This window comes from Anguilla anguilla, chromosome 3 (assembly GCF_013347855.1).
Source record: "Anguilla anguilla isolate fAngAng1 chromosome 3, fAngAng1.pri, whole genome shotgun sequence".
NCBI lineage: Eukaryota > Metazoa > Chordata > Actinopteri > Anguilliformes > Anguillidae > Anguilla > Anguilla anguilla.
In genome coordinates this window covers 1,167,665-1,176,084 of record NC_049203.1, presented here as the reverse complement: position 1 = coordinate 1,176,084, position 8,420 = coordinate 1,167,665, and positions in this window count along the sequence as shown.

Genomic DNA, 8,420 nt, shown 5'->3' with positions numbered 1-8,420 from the left:
GAGAGAGAGAGAGAGAGAGAGAGAGAGAGCTGTCACCAAGGTGACGGAGAGTGGCAGGAACAAATAACAAAACCGCGAGATTGGGCCACCAAAGTTTTTTTTTTTCTGTTTTTTTTTCTGTTCCTCAGGACAAGAGAAACAAAAAGCGGCCTGTGAGTCACAGTTTTTAGGGAAACACAATCAGATAAGGGCTGGCAGGGATATCAGATTCCTCAGAAATGTGACCCCACACTGTACAACGAAAAAATAAATATTGGGGCGACAGCTCGTGAAACAGTCACATGGAGAAGGGGGTTGTTCTATTTGTGTTATGGGCGTTCCTCTCTGAACTGTGCCGTTAAACCCCCCACCCCCCGCCCCCGCTCGGCGCAGCTGAATCAGTCCCCCGCGGGGCACGGTTAAAACCGCCCCCCCGCCCCCCCCCACCCACCCACCCACCCAGTGTAGCTGCATTACCGCGGATCCGCTGCCTCTGGAGTAAGTGAAGCGCGAGGTGGACGTGTACAGGGACCTGCGCAGGGGAACCGGGACGCAGAAGACCCCGTGAGCTGCCAGCCAGCCGGGGGGCGGGGGGCGGGGGTCGGGGGGGGGCGCATTAATCTCTCAGAGGAAACTTGGGAAACTCACCTTTAACTTCCTGGGAAACAGAAGAGTCCATTTAAGCTGCACCCCCCCCCCCCCCTCCTGCAGAGCTTAGCTTGGCCCTGCTTAGTCACAGACCTGAGATCCTGCTCAGCGGGTCACACAATGCTCATTTTAACGCTCATTACAGGTGCAGTTTTGTTCTCCTTTATGACACTAGTTTAAGTTCAAGGGCAGCTGACAATGGTCTCTCTCTTGGGGCCGCACTCTCCCCCTCGGGGGAATTACTGCACTTTGACCCCTGACCTTCGCACTTGTGTTTGCGCTGCTAGGACAGGAGCGTGGGCTAAATTCCAGTAAAGCGAAGTTTGCGCTGGCAGGTTCCTGTTCTGCGGCGCAGTCAGCTGTGCTTGCGTAAAGAGTAAACAACATCCTCCGGGACGGCTTTGTCTCTCGGGACACCTCCCCCACCCCCGCCTGCACCCCCACCCACCCCGTAGATAAATCTCCCCCTGTGACTACCCGATACCACATGGATTTGCCTACTTAAATTCTCCAGCAGCAGTGAGCAGTGCTATGGGTGATTGAACAGTAAGGGGAATGTTTCCTGTTTGTCAGTGAGGCACATGTGACTCTGACTGGGCAAGGCAGGGTGGGACAAGGCACTGGCACAGCTGTGTCACTGCATCGCACGCCACCCAGCGAACGCATCACTTCCCCAAGGGGCTGTACCCCCACCTCAGGCATCACACGAATACACACTGACCTGGGAGCAGCTTCACCGTTTAGGGTGTGAGATCACAAATATGTGATTAGAATGTTCTTAACCAAACATTCTAATGCTGATGTCACAATCACTGCTGGTGAACTGAAAGCAGAGCTTGACTTATGAAAATTATGAAAAAAACATTGCTGAAAGGGCCACTCTTCCAACTATTAATACGGGACAGGTGGGCCTCAAACCAAGTATTAGTACCCCATCCCACCCCCCCTCCAAACCTGACAGATGTGCACATGGGGGCCTGTGGCGGGGGTGAGAGATGAGCAGCCAAGATGGCCGTGTTGAAAGACGGGGGTGTCGGGTTCAGGCCAGGGGGCTGTGAGGACCATGTATCAAACGCTTGCTGTTCTGTCAGTGTATTCCGGTACCAAAGCTTCATCTTCCTCCTCATCCTCACACCTATGTTGCACACTGCTGGGACTGTAGTTCTCATAAACAATGACTCCACAAAACCGTGCAAAACACAAATCGCTTCTGCATTTTGTGTCACAATGCGAAGCATCAGCCACTACAGCTATGATTTCTATGTAAATCATTTAAATGCAATTTCTATATTAATAATTAATACTGCCAGTGTCTACTCAATTACAGGCACAATGAAATTTGTTTCTAAAGTTTAAGGGCCTTTCAAAGAAAATGAGATCTTAAATCTCATGAGTGCGAACACTTATTTTTTGTTAGATACAGCTGCATTATAGGCCCATTGACTCATTACATTACAATATACTACTGGCACTTAGCAGACACTCTTATCCTGAGCGACTTCCAACAAAAACACGAGTACAAAGATTCCACTTATCCACAGTAAATCCCCTCATTTCTAAATATCAGCCCTAGAGCTTCTGCTGAACAGATACAATGTAGCACAATGCAGTTTAAAGTACATTTGGAAAATACAAATTTACCTTTCAAAATAAAGGTTTCTAAACCTGACAAGTGTCCTGTCATTCTCTGTCAAAAGGTCAAGTTGAGTCAAACTTGTTCGTTGTCTCTAAGGAAACTTGGCACTGCCTTTGGGAAGGGAAGCAAAATCTGGATAATGTTCGGAAACGAGCTCATAAACAGCCTCGCAGCACATGCACAGACACGACCCCTTAGTTTGTCTTTTTTCTGGAATACGTTTGCCATCTTTTAAATGATATTACAGCACAGAGGAAAAGACTGTGAACCGAAAACATTGAACTAGGGCTTTTTCTTAGTTCAATTTGATTACTTTTTCTCCCCAGTCTGGAGCCAATCATATTCATCCAGGCAGCAGCCTCCGCTATCGACCATCGTGTTATTTGGACAATATTTTGTGATCGAATCAGGTGACAGTTTGAGTTACTGTATCTCACGCGTTTAGTGGACGACTCGGTCTAGACCCTTTTTTCTACTTCACAGTCTCTGGCTGTGAATTTGCACTACATGGCAGTGCCCGAAAACTGCACTTCCGTGGTTTCAGAAAGCTTTTCGCTGAGCCCATGGAGAGTCAGTGGTCGATGTCACTGTGACTTGGCTCACAGTTTTTTCCGCTGTAATGTGTGTGACATGGACAGCGAGGCCCATCTACACACAGACCGTGTGGGACGAGCCAGCTAGCGCTCCACAGGCAAAACTAATGTAAGGAATCTGGGGGAGATGCAGAGATATCGCCAGTCCTCTTGTGCTCAGCGCTGAAATTTTTGAATAAGCCGTGTGGCCTGTTTTGTTTAGTTTATACGGTGCCCTGGCAAAGCCAAACAAAGCAAAACCTTGTGACACAACCCTCTGCGAGATTTCCATACAGGAACCGATCACCCCACAGCGGGTCAGATTTCGACACAATTCTGCATGTTTACGATTATTTTACATCAGCTGATCATTCTGGAAAAAATCTGCGGCTGTGCGAGGACCTGCAGAGAAGACAGAAGGGGTGGGCGGGGGGCGGGGAGGGGGGGGGGGGGGGTGAAGTCAGTGGTGATGCAGGTTATTTGAGGTCATCCAGAGAGCACTTCCTGTGACCTCAGCGGTGTATCAGGGGTCAGAGGTCACCGTTATCAGGAGCCCCTCAAACAGTGCACTCTGTGGCACACAGGAGGGGTCTGGAAGACCATTGTTCAGAGGGGTCATTAAAAAGTCCAGCAAACAGCTCTGCCGGCTCTGAGTGGTAAACAGAGAGCTGCAAACGGCTCAGTGGTCACCTAAACGGCCATAATGTTCACGCTAATTTTACAGATACGTGCAGTCAGACACAGCAAGAAAAACAAAGAGATGAGTTACTGTAGAAGAATGTGCAATGGTGCGTGGTAGATCTGCATTTCAGCCTGAGTATAAAGCTCAGTGAAACAGCGTTGGCCAGGGGTAGGGGGCGGGGGGCACAGTGTCCTCATTACCTCCAATATCAATCTGTCATTTTGTATAACGCACATTTTCCTGTCACATGCTCTCTATGGCACCACATCTAAGGGAAGGGTGTGAGAGATAAACGGAGAGACCACAGCCTCTTCACAGGCTACGTCCGTTTCTCCCTCCCTCCGTCCCTCCCTCTCTCGCACACACACTGTCACTCAGGAATGAGGTCTGGGAATTCCTTACAGGATAGAGGAATGAGAGGAGACGGATGGGGCTTTCACAGACAGGATAGCGGAATGGGGGGAGACGGATGGGACTTTCACAGACAGGATAGCGGGATGGGGGAGACGGATGGGGCTTTCACAGACAGGATAGCGGAATGGGGGAGACGGATGGGGCTTTCACAGACAGGATAGCGGAATGGGGGGAGACGGATGGGGCTTTCACAGACAGGATAGCGGAATGGGGGAGACGGATGGGGCTTTCACAGACAGGATAGCGGAATGAGAGGAGACGGATGGGGATTTCACAGACAGGATAGCGGAATGGGGGGAGACGGATGGGGCTTTCACAGACAGGATAGCGGAATGGGGGAGACGGATGGGGCTTTCACAGACAGGATAGCGGAATGGGGGAGACAGATGGGGCTTTCACAGACAGGATAGCGGGATGGGGGGAGACGGATGGGGCTTTCACAGACAGGATAGCGGAATGAGAGGAGACGGATGGGGCTTTCACAGACAGGATAGCGGAATGGGGGGAGACTGATGGGGCTTTCACAGACAGGAATGCCCTCGTGCTTAGCCACCGCTGCAGCAGACGATAATCCCCCATGTTGCGTAACCCGAATGCTCCTGTGGTCTGAAGGTCTGCGTGAGCAAAGCGCACCTCTGACTTGAGCAGACCTCACGGGGGGGCGGGGGGGGGGGGGCGGGGGTGGGGGTGGGGGGGGGGGGGGGCGGGGGATGTCAGTGTGTACAGAAAGAGCGCAGCCTGAAACACGATGCACCCGCAAGAATACTGTTATCAATGCAGCTCTATTTGGCAGAGCATGTTTAGAAATGAAGTATACGGCTTTGCAGGAAATATTATCTTTCACGTGCCCTCGAATGGCTTCTGGGAGTTCCCCTGCAAGGGCTGAGTGTGCCTGTGCATGTGTCTGTGTGTGCGCACGTGTGTGTGTGTCTGTGTGTGCGCACGTGTGTGTGTCTGTGTGTGTGCACGTGTGTGGGTAGGGGAAGGGGATGGTCTGCAGCTTGTCTGTAGCATTACCAAGGGCTGTTTTGTCCTCCTCAAACAACAAAGTTCTGAACATGCAGTTGGGTTCCTCCAGCGGTCTGGTGATGTGCTGCTGACCTGCGGTCCATGCAGGCCTTGCAGAGAGTCAGAGCACACGCTAAGAGCACGCTAAGAGCAGGCTAAGAGCACACTCAGAGCAGGCTAAGAGCAGGCTAAGAGCACACTAAGAGCATGCTAAGAGCACGCTAAGAGCAGGCTAAGAGCACGCTAAGAGCACACTAAGAGCACACGCTAAGAGCATGCTAAGAGCACGCTAAGAGCAGGCTAAGAGCACGCTAAGAGCACACTAAGAGCACACTAAGAGCACACTAAGAGCACACTAAGAGCATGCTAAGAGCAGGCTAAGAGCACGCTAAGAGCACACTAAGAGCACACTAAGAGCACGCGAAGAGCACACTAAGAGCACGCTAAGAGCATGCTAAGAGCACACTAAGAGCACGCTAAGAGCACGCGAAGAGCATGCTAAGAGCACACTAAGAGCACGCTAAGAGCACGCGAAGAGCAGGCTAAGAGCACACTAAGAGCACGCTAAGAGCAGGCTAACAGCAGGCTAAGAGCACACTAAGAGCACGCTAAGAGCACGCGAAGAGCACACTAAGAGCACACTAAGAGCACGCGAAGAGCACACTAAGAGCACACTAAGAGCACACTAAGAGCAGGCTAAGAGCAGGCTAAGAGCAGGCTAAGAGCACACCAAGAGCACACTAAGAGCACACCAAGAGCACACTAAGAGCACACTAAGAGCAGGCTAAGAGCACACTAAGAGCACACTAAGAGCAGGCTAAGAGCAGGCTAAGAGCACACTAAGAGCACACTAAGAGCACACTAAGAGCAGGCTAAGAGCAGGCTAAGAGCAGGCTAAGAGCACACTAAGAGCACACTAAGAGCAGGCTAAGAGCAGGCTAAGAGCACACTAAGAGCACACTAAGAGCAGGCTAAGAGCAGGCTAAGAGCAGGCTAAGAGCAGGCTAAGAGCACACTAAGAGCACACTAAGAGCAGGCTAAGAGCAGGCTAAGAGCAGGCTAAGAGCACGCTAGGAGCACGCTAAGAGCAGGCTAAGAGCAGGCTAAGAGCACACTAAGAGCACACTAAGAGCACGCTAAGAGCACGCGAAGAGCACACTAAGAGCAGGCTAAGAGCACACTAAGAGCACACTAAGAGCACGCTAAGAGCAGGCTAAGAGCAGGCTAAGAGCACACTAAGAGCACACTAAGAGCAGGCTAAGAGCAGGCTAAGAGCAGGCTAAGAGCAGGCTAAGAGCACACTAAGAGCACACTAAGAGCAGGCTAAGAGCAGGCTAAGAGCAGGCTAAGAGCACGCTAGGAGCACGCTAAGAGCAGGCTAAGAGCAGGCTAAGAGCACACTAAGAGCACACTAAGAGCACGCTAAGAGCACGCGAAGAGCACACTAAGAGCACACTAAGAGCACACTAAGAGCACACTAAGAGCACGCTAAGAGCACACTAAGAGCAGGCTAAGAGCAGGCTAAGAGCATGCTAAGAGCAGACTAAGAGCACACGCTAAGAGGACACGCTAAGAGGACACGCTAAGAGCATGCTAAGAGCAGGCTAAGAGCACGCTAACAGCAGGCTAAGAGCAGGCTAAGTAGGTCAGACATGTCAGCACCAGGGGGGGCAGGATGTGAAAGCCCTGAAACAGCCTGCAGTGGCACACGTGCCCCCCCGCAGAAACACCAGCACTATAGCAACACACTTCCTCCCCCACAATACCCATTTCCTCCACATATCACAGATAAACTGTCCTCAGTAATCTTTTATCTGACACCCATACCCATGGCAACATAAACAGCTCACATTGCTTTACCAACAATCCGATTATGACAGCTGGACGTTTCTTACAGAAGCTATCCCCAGGGAGGTATGGTACATTTCTCAGGGCTGCAATGGTAGTGGGAGTCAAACCAGCAACCCCCAGGTTAGAAGCCCAGTTCCCTGACCGCTGAACTACCCCACTGCCCAGTAACGGAGGGTAATAATACCAGTCTGCAGCACACAAGACCTTTTAGCTTCATCAGTGTTAATAGTGTGGCATGGCATCCAATATGAAGGTATCACTTTTGAGATGTGTAAATAATAGATTCCTTTTCCACACCACTGATAATTTAAGGAGGGGGATTTCGTTAAATAAGTAAATACATGGACGGACTCAGAGTCAGTAAATAAGACGGATATGATGATTGTGCGTAGTTGTTAGAGTATTCATATCAACAATGAGCAGCTGGTCTTCGGTGAAGAGCGAAGAGAGTGTTGTGCAGAACAAACGATCACTGGCGTGGTCTGTTAAACAACGAGCATCGGCTTCAGCATATTGTAATTTAAAAAATGTAAACATGGATAACTCTCGTTCTCTATTTTTCACAGAGTGAGTACATAGTATTCAGTGGTGTTCTCACTCTTCAGAGTACTATTCCTGCTGTCTGTGTTTCCTTTTTATTTATTATTTTTTATGTTTTATTATTATTATTATTATTATTATTATTATTATTATTATTATTAATATTTTGTGTGTTGCTTCTGGCATGGTGTAAAAGCGGTGTAAGATTTCAGGTGTCTTTTCCGCCGCGGTGATTCATGGGGCTCCAGACAAGTCGAGGTTTGTTCTGTGTGCGACTCCACGCTCTGCTCCGCTGACAGTAATTGTCTTTGTTCCTCTGCAGCTAAATCCCTCAGCTTTGCACGTGCTCAGCAACGGAACAGCGAGGATTCTGGGAGAACACGAGACCCGCCCCAAGCCGCGCACGACCTGTCAACACTTTCAAATCGTCAGATTTATGGGTCGTGAAACCTTTAGTGCTCATCTGTGAGGCCATTCTGTGCACGCGCACGGCCCTCTGAGGAACTTTAGGACAGGCCCAAAGTGAACCATTCCTACATCCACATGTACACATTCCTTTACACACAGTGTGTTTATTTTACAGTGCGCTTATACAGCTGCGTATTTACTGAAGCAATCCAGGTTAAGTACCTTACTCAAGGGACATTAGTCGTACCCCAGCAACCTTTGGGTTACAAACCTGCTAGGTTATTTTTTTGGCACAGAGACCAGGTATTCAGCAATTCTTCAGAACTTTTATTATAATTGTAAGGGAATTGAAAAGGTAATGCCTGTCAAGGTAACTATAAACAAAACAACCAGCACCAACGCGTGTCTAGTTTTTTTCAGGATTTCATAGCCTCTCAATGACCTGCTTTCCTCTAATTAGCCGACCGAGCGCAGTCAGTAAATCTGTTCAATTACTTCTCCACCGAAGGAAAAAAACTGCTTTGGCTTTCCACACAATGGTTGGTACGATGACTCGTTCGCCCAGTGATTACACCATTCCTGATTAACTGCAGGCTTTTCCCATCACTTTGGACTTTGCCTGAGGGGGCAAGTCCACCGCTCTGTCTGCAAATACAGCGCGCGTGTGTACTATACTATTTAC